General features: G+C 42.1%; 1 pseudogene; it reads right to left on the reverse strand.

Moving 5' to 3' along the window:
- Positions 1 to 2,159: 2,159 nt before the first annotated feature.
- LOC119728859 lies at positions 2,160 to 17,414 on the reverse strand (annotated as a pseudogene).
- Between the last annotated feature and the right edge of the window lie 2,998 nt (positions 17,415 to 20,412).

The raw sequence follows: 20,412 nt of genomic DNA on the forward strand, positions 1-20,412 counted from the left end.
CAAAAATGTAAGTGTTTACAACAACACAAAAGATAGATTCCCATATTCGACCATCAGTTTTCACCCTGTGCTCAAACCTTATTAGACTGGTCTGAACATTTCAGTTTTTGTCAGTAAAGATTTCAATATTTTCCCTGTTAAATTTGACTATTTAGGCCATATTATCAATTTCCGCTGTCTGATTGATCACCGTAAGGGAAAAAATTAGTGATGGCCAGATATGGGAATCTTTCCTTAGACGTTTCTGTCCCAAACCCTTGAAAGTGTTAGTGCTTTGTTGTTGGAAACTTGCTGCCTATGCTGTGGTGCAAATTCCCGATGAAAGATGCGGTATATCATTAGTATATGCGACATCAATTTAGGTCTGTCGTGATTTCGTATATACATGTATGGTGAAATAAACTCATTATACTATAGTACCACCAGGCACCAGCCTAAGACTAAAGACTGCATACACTACATGCACTGAGAGAGGATTGTACGTCTACGTACGTCTGCCATGTCTACTGGGTAGCAGCAATCAATTAGTAATTTAATACACACTGAACAAGATTAGAACACAAAAAAATGATAGAACATACCTCCCCGCTCCAGTAGTGTCTCATTCAAATACCAGAGAAAACCGCGTAAATTAATTCGCCAATGTACAAAGTCCTCTGGCTCTTCTTGAAAATCTTCAGGTTGTACTAGGCATACTCCATCAACTTCAAGTTGTAGACATGTTTCCACGACAAATACAAGATCGTCCGTGTAACTGATTTCGAGGCATCAAGTTTGTTTAGTTGTTGCAACCATTGCATTGCGACGCACTAGCGCTGAGTCGTACCACACAACCAGTTCGTTTGTTTCTCCACGGTTTGTTCTTGGTTAGTTGTTTCAAATACTCCGCGTGGGAGTATTGGATTACACAGCACATGGGACCTACGGCTTTGAGTCCCATCCGAAGGACGAAGTAATAATGGTTAAGGGCCTTGCTCAAGGGCACACTAGTGTCCATCCGGCGGGCTCGAACCCACGCCACTGAAACTGCAGAGCGTCGAGCATGAGTCCGGTGTTCTTAACCGCTAGGCCATGACACTCCACTTGTTATGTGTGCAGTACGTGTTCCACCACCAGCCCAAACAATTTGGAAACCGAAGGCTTTGTTGGTGTTTTTCTCTTGCTTGAAATACATCCTAACACCATCGAAAACACGAACATCGAGGATATAAATACTTGAATCTTCCGCGTATTTCACGGTACGACGTATATGGTGTAAATGCGTAGACAATTGTATCGTTTAGATAGGTCAGTCAGGATACAAGACTAGATGAATTTGCGACAATGGAGGGCGCTAAATAAATGAATTCGCTTACGAAAAAAATAATTCACTTGAATTTACTGTCTCAGGCTGTTCAACAACTTTGATGTTCATTGTTGGGTTTTTTTATTGCGAAATAAAAAGTTTTTGTTTTGGACACAAACAGATCCGCTTTGGAGCAGACGGTTCCCGGTCCATCGTAGCTGGAGTTGGGTTGTCAATAATAAAATATAGGACCGACTATCTAGGTCCATCGAGTGATTGTGGGGCGGGAGCAATTAAGCCTACCTGGCGAGAAAGGAATTATTGCTGGGCCGATTTTTTTTCGGTCGATGTCTCACTCAAAAGCGAATAACTTTCATTTTGCAAGAACAAAAAAAATCGAGGCGGAACTTTTAACCCTTCGCGCAGCGAGCGGACGATAAAATTCTCCACATTTTCCAAGTATGGGCATAATTTTTTTTCAAGAGGCCAATTACGCCAATCTTCCATGTAATCCTCACCCCTTCTATACACCACAAGCCTGTAGACTCCCATTGGCCAGATCCTAGCCACTCCGGAGTAAGGAGTGTTGAAAGACAGAAGCCAAGATGGCGCCCAATGCCTTTGTGCAGTATGGGAGATCTAAGTGGCCAACCCCTAAGTGCCGCCGATCCCTTTGTGTCAACCCCTCGTGCCCCCCAGAGCGCAGACAGGTTGTAAACAATCCCTGGTCATGTGAATGACCTATATCTTGTGCATGTACAGGCATGCCAGGGTGAGTGACCTATATACACATGTAGAGATAAAATTCACCACGTGGCCATTCCGCGTAAAGTTTTTGAGCTTGATCCACGAAGGGTGTGGATAACCCGTTATTTTATTTTAATCACATAAACTTGTTACATAGAATTTACGAATACCATTTCAAGTTTATTTTAGAGGTTCCAAAACGTTTGTGAATACACTTTAGTAAATACTAGAGGAAACATCGTGTTTTTAGGAGTACAGACTATTTCCCAAAGCATAAGTATGTTAAAACCTCTTTAATTACAATAAAATACACCACGTAAACATGAGACTTATTTTTTTCCCATGGTTAGTTTGCAAGACATATTGATCTCAAAATAGATAAACTGTTTTGATGACTAAAACGTACGTATTTTGAAGATGATTCCTCTTCCTTTTTTTCGAAAGTCAGCTCGAAAAATATGTTTTTGTTTTCTTTTTCATTTTTCCTTCATTGTTCAATCTGGAATGAGACCAGGACGAAATAATCCACCGACGTTTAGTTACTGAATTTTTTCTTTACAAATTATTATTTCTTTGCAAATTATTAACTACCTGGCAATGATAACTTGGAAATTGACGATTCGTTCAATGAACAAAAACGAAGCAATTTTTAAGAGCAAGGGGTATGCAACTTTACCATGACAAAGAAAAACATCTTCTGTTTTGTTCACGTCTTAAAAAAACATGTTGTGTGGGACAATCCTTACAAATTTGTAAGGCAACATAGTCGTTAATTACATGGATATATTTGCCTATTCCATTTTTCTGATCATATTTTTGGGTTAAGGACAGTAATGGAACACTGCATACAAAAATATATGTTCTAATGTTCTTTCATTTTTGGGATAAAATAATGATTGTCTTTTACAGACAATTAGAAATAAATATTGCCAAATAACTCTACCTATGTATGTGCACCGTTACCGTGCAGCATCAAGCGGTCGTATGAGGCAAAAATTATGACTGTTAAAATAGCTTTCTCTACAAAAAAATACACCCTCTCAAATGCCAACCTGCCACTTTCATATTCTTACGACATAATTATCTAGTTACCGATACATCTTTTAAAGATCACCCATACTTTTCCAAAATACTGAAATAGTAATTAATTGCCTGATACACTTTACAAACTGTGTTTAGCAATTAAACACAATCATGCTATCACTTTGTGAACATGTTTGTATAGAAGCTAAACACTACGTGTCCAATTCCTAAATATCAATGTTCAATTGCTAAACACTATCCATCCTACGCTAAACATGTTTAGTATTTAAACATGTTTACAAAGTGATAGCAAGAAAGTGTTTAGAAGAGTGTTTAATTTGTCAGTGTATCCGAAAAGTGTGCAGTACGATCGCATAAGTAAAATAATCTGAAGGTTGCAAAGGGTCCTTTCATTTCAGTGAAATGGTGTCGCTCATTGGCTTCAGACAAAGATATTTAGGAATAGAAGAAGTGCATATGCCTGTATAAGTAATAATCGAGATACAAGTTCCCACCACTGGTTTTGCGTGGTCTCATCGGCAGAACATAAATCTAAGTTAGTGTTAGATCAAATAATTATAAACAGAGAATTCGGCCATTATACACGGGAAATCTTGTGTCTGTGTTAAAATGCCCAATGTTATTCACCAAGGCATCCTATTGTAGTGGATATATTAAAATATATATAAAATAAAGCAGTATGTGCTTATTATAATATTTAAAACATAAAGAATAACATATTCTGACAATCTTCAAAATAACATCATTAAAATACTGACAGACTAAAAAGCATGATCATATAGTTCAAACACAATCCTAAACAATTTAGCCCATACCGTGTTACGCTCTCAAATTTTCCATTGAGGCAATACATTGATTTGACTATCAGTTGTAGAATTAGCTATAACAACATGTTTTGGATGCGTATCCTATTCATAAAGTAATACATTTATAACTTTATGTAACGTAATTCAAAGTAAACTGTTTTAAATCTGTATAAACCTATTTACCTGCGGAATTTAGAGGAACATTTACTGCGTATGTAAAAATACGAATACTACTCTTTTTTCAATACAAAATATATAAAATACTATCTATCCACCTAAACTTACTTTTCTCCTCAAACCAATTTTCTCTTTACAAGAGTAAGTATCTGCATTGCAATCGAATTTAAAAAATACAATAAACACTAGTCATAAAAAAACCTAGAAGAATCTGATTGTGGCTTCGCGCAAATAATTAAACTGGCACTTCTTTTTTTTCTGAGCGCTAGTGCGATTTTTCATTTAAGACACAAGCGTCAAGTCTGCAAGCTTTACCGCATATCAAATTATAGGCCTACCATGCAAATGCAGAAACACACTGGTACGTTAATTTACATGATGCTGGATCAATGCTGGTTCAGGGTCCCTTTATTCGCTAGGTCTTTGAAGCCGGTCTTTATCACCGTTAATATACCCCCACGTGATCGAGTCTCGACTTATCATAATCCATCAACTCTCCACGGTAATTATTAATATTGATTAAAGCAGGAAGAATGAAATCAGTGAAGGGGTGTGGAATTTGTACTGAAAGCAATTAAGCCATCTTGTTTTGCAGGAACGAATAGCATAATACATTCTTGAGTACTTCAGTTAGCTCCTATTTTCTTGCACGTAAGACATATTTCCTTCACAATCTCTGCCGTGTTTGTCAGAATGTACATATGCCTCCCGGGCAAGGTGGTCTTCTTGAAGTTATGCTTCTTGGACCTCTCCAACTCCCAGCCGTCCAGGAGTTCAGGTGGAACAAAACCGTCTTGTTTCCCGCCAAAAGCTGTGATGTCACATGGCAACGGGTTCTGGTGTTTGCCATCGTAGCTTTTCACCATTTGAATGGCGGCCTCAATGCAAGGTAACAACCGTCGCATGAGGGCGGTATTGAAGAAGGCTCTATCATCCATAAAACTGAACTTTACTTGTTTGATCCTCGCTAAATTTGCAAAGAGCTTTGGGTGGTTCTCCAGGGTCTTCCTCAACCTTTCAAAGGTTGCGGGTGAGATATTGAGCTCTTCTGGGTGGGGATAAGGTGTTGTCGGTGCGTACCAAGCACTGACGAACAGGTGGCGAGGGCAGATGCTTTCTTCCTGCAGAAGGAGATGAGAAACTTCAAACGCGACCAGACTGCCCATGCTGTGGCCAAAAAATATGAAGGGAATATCTGAAAGATTTGGTACGAGCTCATCGTGTACAAGCCGTGCAATATCACTCATTTCTGTTAGTGGTTGTTCGCTTTCACGCCCTTCCCAGCCCGGAAGCTGGATCATCAATACTTGGATTCCAAATGGTAGCAGATGTTGTATCCAGTGTGAAAACAGCGAAGGTCCTGCACCGTTTGAGGGAAAGCACACAAGCTTCAGTCCCAACGATTTCGGCATATCACCCTCGATGACAACTTTCTTCTCTTTGGAGACGGACGAGACTTCATTATCAAATCCAGTCTGGGTGGTTGAGTCCGTCTTTGCCAGTATTTGTCTGGTTATGTTTTTCGAAAGCTCCTGGATCGTGTTCTTGTCGTTAAGTAGATCCACAGCTCCCAAAGTGACCTCAAACTGCTGACTGATCATCTGGCTGACCTCTGAAGCCATGAGGGAATCCAAACCAAGGGCAATGGGAGAGGCATCATGCGGAGGCTCATCAGACAACCCAAGCTGCTGACTGAGAAGTTTCGCCAAAGCCTCGATAACTACCTCTTTGGCTTTGGCGAACGGAAGCTTCAAAATGGACTGTAGCAGGGTATCGTTAGTGGCAGTTAGATACACGTCACTGTCTTGAAACAAATCTTTCATCACTGACATGGTTCCATGCTTTTCTCTAAAGTGTTGTATCATAAGACCCTGATGCGTCGCTGCGTATAGTTTCCGATTAAAGGAACCTGAGATGCCCAGGTGTGGTTGACGAACTGACAAAGCACAACCGATAACACACAGAGCTTCCTCGGGACTCATGCTTTCTACGCCCGTCTTCTCCCACATTTGAACAATACCACGGCGAACTGCAAACCCAACGTCATTTATCAACCCAAGCTGCACTGCAGTTGCTGGTAAATTACGCCTGTGTCGATACTGGGCGAGGGCGTTCAAGAAGACATTGGCTGCACAGTAACTACCTTGTCCTGCATTGCCAATCAGAGACACGATGGAAGAGGTCATGATGAAATGATCCAGTTCGATGCCAAGCTTAAGCGTCAACTGGTGAAGGAGAAGTGCCCCATAAGCCTTCGGAGCCATGACACTGTTCCAAGACTCTTCTGTGATATTTTGAATGAATCCATCACTGAAGACAGCGGCGCAGTGGAATATACCTTTCAAAGCAGGCAACTTGTCATCTTTCATTTCCTGTAATGCCCTTTCAACGTCGGTGGCATTAGAGACATCCAACTGAATGTGTCGTACTGTGGCAGAGATTTCCTGTCCTTTTTAATTACCCCTTGTAATTCATCATTTATTTCCCCTCTTGAACCAGCGTAGATGTATCGAGCTCCTCTTGTATCAGCCACTCTAGAAGTCTGAGACCAAACCCCTTAGTTCCTCCTGTGATGAAGTAGGCCGATTCTCCATCAGCAACGAAACCATCTTTTTCAAGAGAAGGTGGCAACATAAGCTCCGCTGATCCCACCTCGATGACCTCAGATTTGGGAATTTCAGTATTTTGTTCAGCCAGAGAAGACAGTCCCTTAACATTGTTGGTTTTACATGTAAGGTGACTACCTTCAACATTTGGAACAAACATATCCCAGAGATTCGACAGAGTAGCTGATATCTCGGCACCGGATAATCCATCAACTGCTGACTGGAGATCAGTATCGAAGGCAACAATCTTCATCTTTGAAGGAAGCATCGGAAGTCTTTCATCTTGTCTCAGTCTTTGCATTATCACAACAGAGGCGTTTCTTCTCAACTTTGGCAACAACGACTGCAGTGTGCGACCCAAGGATGACGATCTGCAAGACAGAAAAAGCACATCAAATGAGGCATCATCTATCTCACTGAGGCACTTCACATGTATCTCTGTCTTAGTTTCCGCGAGACCATCACGATCATCAGTTAAAAGGACCGCTTCAGCTCCCAATTTAGTTGACAGGTGAATCGTAGCGATATCACAACTACCAAGAGAGTCGAACTTGAAGCCAAGACGCATACCTGCAGATATTTGCAAAGCCTGATTGAAGAAGACGGCGGTTGGGAAGTAATCGTTAACGATACTGACTGCTTCTTTGGGCGTGAGATGGGAGGGCACCTCAACTAAATCCTGTGACAAAGCGGTCATAGACGATTTGACTTCATCACAAGAAGTAAGACCCAAGTACGTTTCACTGACATCTTTTGATTCTGACGGGTCGACTCTACCAGCGTACACGAATGTGTTTGGTCCTACCTTGCTGTCCCCTTCCAACTCATGCCTGTTATAAACACTGAAAGCTTCGACCTTCACTCGGACAGTGTCTGAATCGGTGTTATCAAACTCATTGGGAGGAGCTTTCTGAATGAAGACACGACTACGATCAGACACCTCTCGCTCAACAACTGACCAGAACCTTGTTGGCACAACTCCGGAAGCTTTGGAGAGATTTTCCATTTTCAAGCGAGGTGAAAAGAAATCCACTATGGGAGCTTGATCGTCTTCGAGTTTGGAGTTTGGTGTCCTTGCAGCGACTACATTTTCGTCATTCAGATAATAGTCTTCCTTGATAAGTATTTCCTGAGCAATTTTGGCGCACTCAAGGCTGCTTGCCATCATGGGCAGGTCAACAGTAAATACTCTAATTGAAGGCTCTTCATGACTGACTGTGACTCCGATAGTATTCAGGATCGCTGCAAATGGGTTGACGTCGTCCTCTTCTTTTGCATGCTGCGCACCCTTTGTGAATAGAATCACCTTAGCCTTCATCCCCTCCTGCTGTAACGTCTTTAAGACAGAGTAACAAAACAATATGCCTTTTTGGCACTCCTCAAACTGATTCCTTGACATGACCGATCCCGAATTCAAATCGACATCACAAATCTCTGTTTTCATGATGATCACAAGCGCATCAGATTCTTTATTGTCTGAAACGACGGTAACTGCCTGTTGCACAGCATCGGCCCTTTTCATATCAATGATTGTAACATCCCAGGCCTGTACCTTCACTAGCGAATCAACAAATGAACTGCTTACTTCTGTATCATCCGGGAAGACGACCAACTTCTTTTTAGCGCATGGGGATTCGGATGACTCGTTTGTGACAACTACTGACCCGTGATTTTTCCAAGCTAGACCCCATACCTGCGGCTCAATCTTGTCAGCTTGAAAGGTTTCAAACACAAGTTCCCTAACTGAACAGAATACTTTCTTTGTGTCTGCGTCAGCCACATCAATGTCACAAAAACGCCTGTCCTTTCCGCCAATCTTCGCGTGGATACATACACGCGGTGAGGTTGGAGCAGCGACAGTGAACGTCTTGATGCTTTTTGGAACCCTATACACAGGTTGGAAAGTTTTGCCGGAAGCCTCCATTTCTGCTTTAGTCGCTAAAATCAGGAGAACGGCAAAGGCTTGCAAGAAACTATCCATAAAAGCTGGATGGTAAACGTAACGATGAAATTCCCTCTGCAAGCTGGGAGAGGCGTCAGCATACACTAAACATTCTCGAAAATCGTTTGACGTTGAAATCTCCTGAACGCATCTAAATGTCGATCCTAGTTCAAACCCACATTCTGATGCCCTGATGTAAAATTCCTCACCTTGAAGGATCTCTCCACACCTTGCGATGATGCTCTCTTCATCAACTGTAGCGTTCATCAACTCACTAACATTGGCTACAGATGGAGGGATGATATTCAGGTGACAATGTTGGATCCACGTTCCTCTGGACGCGTCGTGGCTCCGGAGCGTGAAGAGAAATTGCTCCGATGTCTTCTCCTCAACTGTCGTCTCCAAAGTACCTTCGCAGTTTGAGGCAAACATGAATCGATCGAAGGTCAGTCCACTTAGAATCAGTGGATAGGAATCAGAGTTCATCGATCGAGCTGCAGCAAGAGCTGTCTCTGTGTAAGCAGCAGCAGGGACAACTACAGCCCCCTGCAGGACGTGATCCTGAACCCAAGGTACCCGAGATGCATTCAGGTCAGCTCGCCATATCTTCACCGGACTTTCTCGAAGATAACTTGTATCCACGGGCTCTCCAAGGAGAATGTGGTGACCATCCAACAAAGGAAAGAGCAATTCCTCCTTTCCTTCAGGAGAAACATTCGTGCACTTTTCTCGCTGCCATGGGTAGTGTGGGACCGACACGACTCGGCGAAACGTGGAACTGAACAAGCTATGGAACTTCACGGGGATGCCACTCACATGAAGCCTCATTTGCGCCAACAGGAGATTCTCAGAATCGTTGGCCAATGTGGTGGTGTCTCGGGGCCGTAGCAGAGATGCAGTTGTGATAAATGCATCATCTGTAGCCTGAACAGCAGCAAGTGTGTCTCGGAGGGCCGGCAGAAGCGAGGAGTGAGGACCTATCTCCACGAACACACGGTAGCCATCTTTTGCAAGATTCTGAATGGAATCCATGAAGGAAACCTTCTGTCTGATATTCTGATACCAGTACTCAGGAGAGTTAGCCTCCTCAGGCGTCAAATAACGCCCAGTCACAGTTGACATCATTGGAATCGTGCGTCGCTTCGCCGACGCGTTTTGTACCTTAAGAAACTTACCCACTTTCTTGAGGAAAGGGTTCTTTACAACCTCCTGCTGTTTGCTGTGAAAAGCATTATTTACCTTAAGTACCACACACTTTATGTTATCTGACTTCAGCTCGTTAGCCAGACCCTCAACAGTCAAGGTCTCACCTGAAAACACGATTTGACCTGGGCTATTGATAGCCGCAACATCGAGCACTTGCCCATGCTTGCTTTGACTGGCGAATTGGACAGCGTCTTCAACACGATTCAAGACAGCCACCATCTTCCCAGAGCCACTGGTCTTACGTAGCTCTCTTCCTCTCCGATAGATCAACTTGACTGCGTGCTCAAGACTTAGGAGACCTGCTGCGTAAGCTGATGCGACCTCTCCTACACTATGACCAACCACTGCGTCTGGGACCACACCATGGCACTTCCACAGATCAACAAGACCTATCGCAACCGCACACAGACAAGGCTGGCTGATTTCTGTTGGAAAGAAGAAAGTAAGTAAAAGACAATCAACAAGTTCAGTTTGACCAACTTATGTGAAATCATGTTTTGTAAGATTTAATGGTTTTCCAGATCATCCCTTTAGGCCACCTTAATTCAAAAGTATCACAAAGTCTGTTTACCGTCAAAAATCACAATGTTTACCTGTTTCATTGATTCTTTCACGGTCCTCTTCCTCAGACAGCATGCTGACCAATGACCATTTGGCTCCACAGTTCTGCAACAGCTTGTCGATAACCTACCAGATCAATTAAGAAAACTTATCAAAACAAACCCGAATCTTTCCATCGGATATTTGTATTTCTTGAAGTTCCCAAATGTTGGTACTCTTCCCAATGCAATGGCAAGTAAATTACCGGACTTTTGTAATCCCATGCACTCCATACCAATCTGAAGACTCTTCTGTTTTTAAGCAGCAAAGCTATAAGGTACTGTGCTCACCTTCATCTTTGAAGCAAAGACAGGCTGTGTACGCATTAGCTCTCTCGCCATGCCCCACCATTGAGTCCCCATGCCAGAGAAGACAAACACAATCTGCCGTTCATTGCCTGTGGCTGACGGCGCTACACCTTTGACAGACCTGTCCGAGGTCTGCTGAGTTTCAGCTTCAAGCTTCATTCGAAGTTGGTGGATCGCATCTTCCTTGGAGTTGACAGCGAGACCCAGACGATGTGTGTAGTGCTGTGAACGACAAGCGGCTGTGTACAGGCACGAGTAGAAAGTAGCGTCTGTCATATGAGTGTCACCGGTAAGGAAATCGAGCCAATCCTTGACTTTCTGATGAAGAGCATTGGAACTTGATGCAGAGAGGAGGAGGCAGCTCAGCTTTTTACCCATCTTTATGAACTGACCACTTCCATGGAGATTAGTAGGACCTTCAAGAACAATGTTAGCATTCGCTCCACCGAAACCAAAAGAACTGCAGCAAGCCAAGAGGCGGCCGTCTCTGTCTGGCCAATGTATCAGCTCGGTAGGGATATTGATATTCAGCTCTTTGAAGTTGACGTTTTCGTTCGGAGTTTTAAAGTGCACGACTGGTGGGATCTTACGTTGATAAAGGCACAAGGCGGTCTTAATTATGCCAGCGACTCCTGCTGCACCTTCGGAATGACCCACGTTAGATTTGACAGACCCAATGTAGAATGGAGGATGTTTGGGTCCTCGTCTTCGTCCCATAGCCTCACCCAAGGCACCTGCCTCGGTTGTGTCCCCAACCCGTGTTCCTGTGCCATGAGCCTCAGCGTAGACAATCTGATGGGGGTCCACTCTGGCGTTGCGACAAGCGCTCTTCACCAAATCCACCTGCGCGTCGAAACTAGGGTTTGCAATGCCCGGTGTGCGGCCATCATTACTCAGTGCACCTCCTCGCAGTACAGCGTAAACACGATCACCATTCCGCAGAGCCTCAGACAACGGTTTCAAAACCACGACCCCGGCACCCTCGCTGCGTGAATATCCATCCGCTGATTGGTCAAAGCTTTTGCACTTCCCGTCTGCTGACAACATTCCAGCCTGACAAAACCCAATGGATGTAACTGGTGTAAGGATCAAGTTGACTCCTCCAGCAAGAGCCATGGTACAGGAGTTCTGCTTGAGTGCCTCACACGCCAGATGGATGGAATACAGGGAGGATGAACAGGCAGTGTCCACGGAGAAACTGGGTCCACGAAGATCAAATTCGTATGAGATGCGGTTGGACACCATGCAGGAGTTGTTACCCGAGTTAGTGTATTGATTCATGTTGTGGACTGGTTTACAGGCAAATGATAAGTACTCCTGTGCCGTCACGCCCATGTAGACACCTGTCTTGGAACCTCGTATAGAGGAAGCTGGCATTCCAGCATTCTCAAGCGCCTCCCACGTGACTTCAAGAAGGAGCCTTACTTGTGGATCTAGATGAGCTGCTTCTTCTGCATTCAAATGATTAGAAAAGTGAATACGCACTCAACCTCGGAAACATAAAAAGACATTGTGTCAGTTTACAGGGTGAGTCAAAAAGAAAGTGACCGAATTCGAAATGTTTGAGTGACTTGTTCCTCGAAATCAAAACCCAAAGTCCCACAGTAAAAATTACGTTTCCATCTTGACACAAATATTTAAAAATCGTATTTGCATTTGAATGCCTGTGTGTAATCTATAATTCTCACTCAGCTCAACAGCGGTGGACATCAATCGTTTAGAAGTGTTTCGTAACATGACTCGGATGAAGGAGAAAGAGTGCCCCATGGTTGCAAACACAATTTGTGGGAGTAGATAAACAACACTTTTTTGTGATTTGGTACCCATTTGAGAAATGTTAATTGGAAAGTGGTTCAAATAAAGGCATGAGCGTATAAGAGTGTTACACGTTTGGATTTACAAGTGTAAAAACTTTTAAACGCATCCATATGTAGCCTTAACACCAAACATGCAGATATACTAAATAATTATAAAACAAAGTTTCGGATAAATTGTGGTCACATTTGATTCCAGTAATGCATCGCAATTCATCATTATGATCATGTTACTAATTGTGATGGGCTAAATATTAAGACGGTTTAACAAGCCCATATAAAGTTAAGAGTCAGTCCAACTCAGGCGCGGATCCAGAGGGGGGTGGGTTTGGGGGTCAACCCCCCCCCCCCACAGTTCTGTCATGTTTTTTCCATAGAAATTCCTGAAGAAAAATGCGGAAACATCCCCACCCCCCTGCTCCGACACCCAATTTTTTGTGGCTAGTATTAGTGTCCTCCTGGCACAAAATACGCACAGAGCCAGCTTTGTTACGGGGTATAGTTATATCATTCTGCGATAATCGTCGGATTTGAACAGCGCCCCCATTCCCCCCTCCCCCCCCCCCCCCATAAAAAACCCACCCTGCGAAAATTCCTGGATCCGCCCCTGCAACTACTAACATCACAAGTCATACGAAACAAATTATGAAATTCACGCATTTGACCCATGCACAGTATTCATCAAAACTTGAAATTGTGTAATAGTAGTGAAACATGGTATAAACCAAGGTACGTAAATAGTAATCCGAGTAACAGACGTTCACGTGTGCAGAGCCACATACGTCTTGTATCCCAGCATGCAAAATGATGTTATGCGACCCCACGCGCCATCCAATCGGATTCAACTTTAGAAATTGTTATGTCATTTCAATCAGAAATGCGGACTAAGCTGTTGACTGGTCGATCTGGCTGCCATGGTGTTTTTTTTTAATACAACAATGGGTTATGGAAGACCCGATAGAAGGCGCCCGTTGAATCGTAAGAATCTGGAGATGAAGACGCATTACGTCTTGTTTTGCATAATTAATCACCGAACTGCTCGTATATCATAGACCCTTGCTGTGCAAGGGGATATTCCGTAGACTAAGTATTTGATGTCTCAGAAAAGTGTTCGTTTTGTTTAAATTTTTATTTCACAAATGAACTGAGTCTGGTTCTTATTTGATACAAAAGCACAGCAGAGATGATCGTATCAGAGTACATAATTCACATATAACATGCACAACTCCGAATTCTAATAAAACATGGACCCTAAAAGTGGGAACGTCTTGATTTTTTGATGGCTCCATTTCTTTAAGTATTTTGAATATAACATTTCACCTCTGTACAAAAACCGCGCGATTCAGTAGTATTTTAACAGATTACATTATCCGCTGGACAAGTGACTGACAAGTTATACCCACTGAAAGTAATTGGTTTTCATCATTCCATGAATATTAAAAAGCAGTAAACACGAGATTAGGGATTATTCATATTTGTGATGTTTCAACAATAAGCCCGTTTTTACAAACACAAACATTTAGAAGAACTCTAGATAACAGTAGGATGTGATAAGGTCTTCAATTGTTGTTCTTGGAAATTCCGAAACTTACTCAACATTAATTCATCTACTGCCAATTATCTTGGTGCAGAAAGTCAACATTAATGACATCTAACACTCACAACTTCTTAACAATTCCGAAACTTACTCAACATTAATTCATCTACTTCCAATTATCTTGGTGCGGAAAGTCAATATTTCTGATCATCTAAGTTTCGGAATCACGTACAAAGCTTCTTAGCGGCTGTATTCCTTCATAGAGTTTTGTAAAATTGTTATACAAATTACCCAAACTCTTTTATAATATACAATTGAACGCTGGCTAAAAAGTGTCTCAACTCAGTAGAACTATTAGTCTTGGCCCAAGACGAATCTCGTTGATAGCGCCCTCTACCGTTGATGCCATTTGACTGCAGCTTGCCAGCGCAATGCATCACAGCTAGGAACCGGCTGTACGTGAGCCGAATACAATCCAAAGTCAGTCTGGGGCCAAGACTGTACAATTATCAACTGACGTTGAAAGGGTATGGCGCAAAGAACTTACCGGGTGGCATATGAAAGAACTGCCTGTCGAACATGTACGGGTCCTGAGAGATGTAGCCACCGTTCTTGATGTACATCTTGCCTGCCCTCTTCTCTCCAGGACTTAGGAAGTAGCTGGCATCGAAGCGATCTGCAGGTACCGGCGTGGTGCAGTCCAACCCCTTCACCAACATCTCCCAGAACTTCCTGACGTTGTCGACCCCGTTGCCATAGCGACAGCCTATGGCCACTTTCTGGTTTTGGCGGGAGAGTCCCGCGTCCATGTTTGTACCACGTGATCTAGACTCAGCTTGTCTACTACTCCGTACCTGATGAAAAAATGATAAAGAGGGTTTTACTTCAAGGGACAACGACAACCGATTTTGGATTTGCGTTTTAGGTACTGCGCAACAGAGGCCACCCCCTCCCCCCAAAAGAACGTGTTTTTTTTAAGTGGACGTCGCAATGTAGGCAGGCACTGCGTAAACAACCACCTTTTCCTCAAAAATGTTGGTTAAAGTGGTCAGAAATTGCCTCAGATCGAACCACAGAGCATCTAGAATTCAAACATTTTCCAGAGCCCTTAAACGGGCCCCGAGCCCCACACCGTATGTTTATAGCCCCACTTCATGGGGGCCCAAAGTATTTTGCCCCGACCCCTGTATACATTTTTTTTTCAAAATTGTGTTATGGATCACGACTGAAATTAAGTAAATCAACCCGCAATAGTACCATGTCCTTCAAAATATGAAAAATAACCCGTGCTGTATTGTGGTGACCGTAACGTTACCTGTATTGTCCGAAAGTTTGATTCGTCAACAACGTGACGTCAGTTTATCCAACCATGATTTTTTTTCTCACGTAGGCCAATTATATTCAGTGTCGCATTCCATAATACATTGGTCTCCAGGAAACTCGGAATGCGAGCCCCTCATCAACCGAGTCGGCCTGGGGTCAGGCTCGGGCCCACAAGCTTCAAGCTTGTTCGTGTATGCATATTTCTGGAAAATGCTAGGTTCTTTGTTTGAATAAACTGGAGTTTGCCTCTGGCTTTTTTTGTCGAGTCGTAATTATGGTTTTTTTAGTGAGTCTCTCCTGGCGCAAAAATAAGTCTGTTTCTGTGAAGGGCTGTTTTCCACTTACATAAATACTTCAGATCCACAAAATGTACGTTTTAAATAATAATGACATTGTTTTCATGGCCTACATTTTGAGGGACGAAAAGTCAAAACATACAAAATGTAACAAACACTAATTATATTCTAAGATAAATGTTAAATTATTTAGAAATAAAATTAATACACACACATAAACAAAAGCGTGAGAATTTGAGGCAACAAAACGGTGAGCATCGTTACACAGGAAAACCATTATTCACTGAAAAAAACAAGGCTGGGGAATAACTTTTAAAGATGAACTATCCGTGCGAGTTTCAACCCGAAAACGTATGGAGGGAGTTTGTTTGGGTTTGCTACTTTCCTAGCAAAACTAAAATTAGTCAATTCTGAATGGCACATCGGCCGAAAGAAAACACCCAAAGTGTGGAATAATAATACAAATTTTGAGGTTTTTTTTTCTATTTTGTTTTTCTTACATTCTGACAATAGTCAGTTATTGTGAGGTACCCTGACTCCCACTCTTTCTTATTGTAGAAGCGATAATGTAGGTTTCAGCCACCAATTTTGTCGCAGGGCGCATGTGTTTGTGCACAACTTACAATCCAAATTTAAAAGGTTCCTTTTTCACAGGTGCACAGACACCGAAAAAAAGGACAACATCGTTAAAATCAAATAATAGTCAAAATTCGTTCGGAGAAAAAAAATCGAATTGGTTGGAAATAACGGACCGTATTTAAGGTTGCAGAGATGGCGACGTTTGTATTTGGTCATTTCATAGACACAGTCATGTTTGATTATTAGTTCTAGGTATACATTACAGTGTCCTCAGCTCTGGGTCTGGCTGCTACTTTGAAACCATGCAGATTTTTTTTGTAATCATCTTAATGTGATTACTTATGTGATTACTTCATGTGATTACTTAACTTGGCGACAATGCTTTGAGCAATTGAAATATATGCTGTGTGCACTGCAAGACCCTCTAAGAAACCCCCTCATTGAATGACAAAAAGTTGTAAACTTTAAGGTACAGTCCATCATTTGCAACTATCCAAAAAGTATCTGACGCAATTATTGTTTTTACAAGCACACTTTTACAAGCATTACCAACACGTACACACCAAACGACAATAAAAGAACTCTCGGTAAGTATTGGTCCAATTCAATTAATCAATTTACTTTTTTTCATAGCAAGAAGACTTGTCTTTAGCGCATTTCCCAATGACTACTGCTATGTGTCAATGCAAACTATTCCAAAATTAGAATCCATCACTTTTTCATTCCTTCGGTATTACCCACTTACTAATTACGTTTCCTCATTTACTTTCCTAAAAACGTCTTCCGGAACGGACTCATGTTCATATGTAATACTCCAGCTTGATGTTTCAAACGAAAATAGTGCAGTCAACTAGAAAATCTATTTTGAAGTTCAGTATCGAAATCCACCGAAGGAAGTGAGGTTAATGAGAGGGATGACAAAAAAAAACATCCGTTGATAAAACAACTTGTTTTGCTCTGACGTGAAAGCATGTATCGTATACTGTCCATGCCACATAGGTACTATGCAATGTATGCTTTGATATCAAATTGGTGATAAATGTCTCGAGTCTCAAAACCTTACCTATACGCTTGGCGGCACTGGTTTCGGACTTTACAATCGTCAAATTTTCTGCAGGAGTCGGGTTGGCTGATTGGCTCGCAATGACTGTCTAACTCCAAGCCGGTACAATCACCCGTATTTAAAGGCCTGTTCTTTGACCTCGCTGGTATGATAGGCTTACGTGCCGTACCTCAGATTGAGGTCACCGAAAACCAATTGTAAAGGCACTGTGACGCACTTCACGCGTGATTGTGCCTTCCACTTAGTTGTCTCATTGTACCCATAACTGCAGGTATCCCAATCGAGGTCATCAGCCTTTGTCCCTTCATAAGGCTTTAATATGCCATGACAGTCTTTTCTTACTCTAAATTTGTTTCAATAATTCTATTGATGCTCTGTATTCAAATGATGTAGAAGTCTTCTCGCAAGCAGTGATTTTCGTTGATTAATATTTTTTTTCCCTTCAAAAGTTTTTAGGAATAAGGGAGACCTTTGGCTGAAGTATGGCAGTGAAGCCAGCAATGTCAATGTTCCCTTCCAGGTGATATATAGGAAGCTACATTTTTTGTATTCACAATAATTGATTTGCTCTTCATCAGTATAATTCACGGTCAATTTGCATGGCAAAAAGAAAGCAACGAATATTCCATTTAAAGAAATGTAGCCCAGTTGATTATATGGTGAGTTTGATTGGAAACTTATTTTGAGTATATCTTTTCGGGGTATAACTTTGGGAAAACTCACATAATGGAAATTTTGGACATTGCCACCACAGCGCCAGAATATGTTGGTGAAATGTCGCCAACATGCGAAGACTAGTGGATGTCTCACACTGAGGATGTGCAGCAAGTAACCCACAAGTGAATACACCGGCAATAGGCTATGAACATACGCGACTTCACATTATAACACAGGTCTCAATGGGAAAGATTTGGTATTTTGTCACGTGGCACGTTATCACGTGAGACATTCAAAGTTCAACTTGTTAATTAACCTATCGCGGTAGAATCGCGTCAACGCAGCCTGTAAAATATTGGCCAACTACGTGATATACAAAATGGACGCAGAACGCGCAAAATCTGAGACAAGCAAAACTTAACGTGCAAAATGTCATAAGGTTGTCTAAGGGTCGGGACAAACTCGCAAACGGTGATTAGGTCAATTACTTTACAAACACGTACAGCCGCGGACGATTAAGTTTTTCCTAATGGTCTTAATTGGATTTGTATTGTTTTATAGGGGGCATTCTGCTTTAACGTCTTTTGAAGCTTATTACATGTACATGTATGAAATATATTTCACGTGTAGGTATTTGGCAACGAGCCTCCAAAATTACCGACATAATAGGTTCAATGAACCAAATCATTGAAATAACCAGCCATGAAATAACCAACGGCCTTCAGGTATTGTATCCATAGCTGAATATTTCCTTCAAATTCGATCACCTCTTTTTAACCCTCCGACGCAGAAACTCGCCCTTTTAGGGACCCAATTTGGTTAATTACCTTAATTAAAAAAAAAAAAATTCAAACCAATTCTGGTGATCTTCCATGTAATCCTAGCCAGAGACACCCACTACGTATATATGCAGTCACCTTTAGTGTGTGACCCTGGGTCAGGCATATCTGAGCCTGACAACCTGGGCTAAGGACCGACGCAATTTCTGCCCACCCGGGGACCCACCATATACACGCGCACAAAACAACTCCGACGCAATTTCTGCCCACCCGGGTACCCACCATATACACGTGCACAAACAAGGTCACTTGCGGGTAGACAGTGCACGGCTTGACCACAGACTATGTATACAAATACACCTTCTTAGTCTACAGACATGGCAAGATTGTGTTCATGTGGATTCAGTGTTGTGTAGCCTCAAACCGTGGCGCTAAATATTTGGATCCCCGGGGGACCCCTTACTGTAGATGTGTTAGTAAATGTGCTTTCTGCGTCGGAGGGTTAAAAGAAAGATCCAGAAAAAAGTCCCCTTTGGTCAAACAATTTTTCTTTTTTGAATGCACAAGTTTGTTTGCTTTTTGGGGTTAGTTCAAGGCTTGATCGCTTTGACGTTTGTTCTGACGCCAATTCGCAGTGCACGGTAAACGAGGTGACGGGAGACAAGGTGAAGGACGAAAGCTTCAAGCGTTTCATGGGAAAACAAGTTTCAGAAATACGGTGATTGAGCGAAAATTAAAAAAAAAATTGTGCTCAGTCATTTATTTGTGTTGTAAAACTTTTTGACTACGCCTATTTACAATGCCATACATAATTGTTATTTTATCGACTCACTGAACAAGCTTCAAGCGTTTCATGGGAAAACAAGTTTCAAAAATACGGTGATTGAGCGAAAATTAAAAAAAAAATGTGCTCAGTCACGTATTTGTGTTGTAGAACTTGGATAGCATCTACAATGCTATCCATAATTTTTTATCGACTTACTGAAAAATTGCCAAAAATTGTTAATTTTACCAAAGAAAGGGTGAAAACTGGAATTACCCAAACTTGGGTTGTTCTATAACCAATTATTTGGGTCATAATTTATGATGAATTAAATTTGGTCTTGAATGACCTCAAGTTTTGGATGAATTTAGCAGAAATTCTAACCCAAACAATTGGTTATAGAACAACCCAAGTTTGGGTAGTTCCAGTTTTCACCCCCTTTGGCAAAATTGACCCAGGCAATTTTTCAGGGCTGAAGATAACTTCACCAATATCAACCATGCAGAGTGACGTAACTATTTCAAGAGTCAACGTTAACACAAATGAAAGGAACGAACCTCAGGTCAGTGACGTAGATCGGTGCTGGGGAAGGGGGTGACGGATGACCAAGATCAAACAAATGCCCGGCCGTTGAATTTCGAAAGATGGGGGGAGGGGTGTGTGATGGACACCACATGCCATTAGTGGGCGCTGTTCATGATGCATACGCCCCTTAATTTTACATCAAAACGCCGCATTTAAAGCCTTTATATAACTTTCCCCCTTTTTCAGTATACATGTACTATTGAATACACTTTGTTCGATAAATACCTCAAACTCAGCCTTTTATGTTTCTCATCACGAAAGGGAAGAGGGGGGGGGGGTAATCCAATAGCCCACC

This window comes from Patiria miniata, unplaced genomic scaffold, assembly GCF_015706575.1.
Source record: "Patiria miniata isolate m_02_andy unplaced genomic scaffold, ASM1570657v1 HiC_scaffold_1, whole genome shotgun sequence".
NCBI classification, from domain to species: Eukaryota; Metazoa; Echinodermata; class Asteroidea; order Valvatida; family Asterinidae; genus Patiria; species Patiria miniata.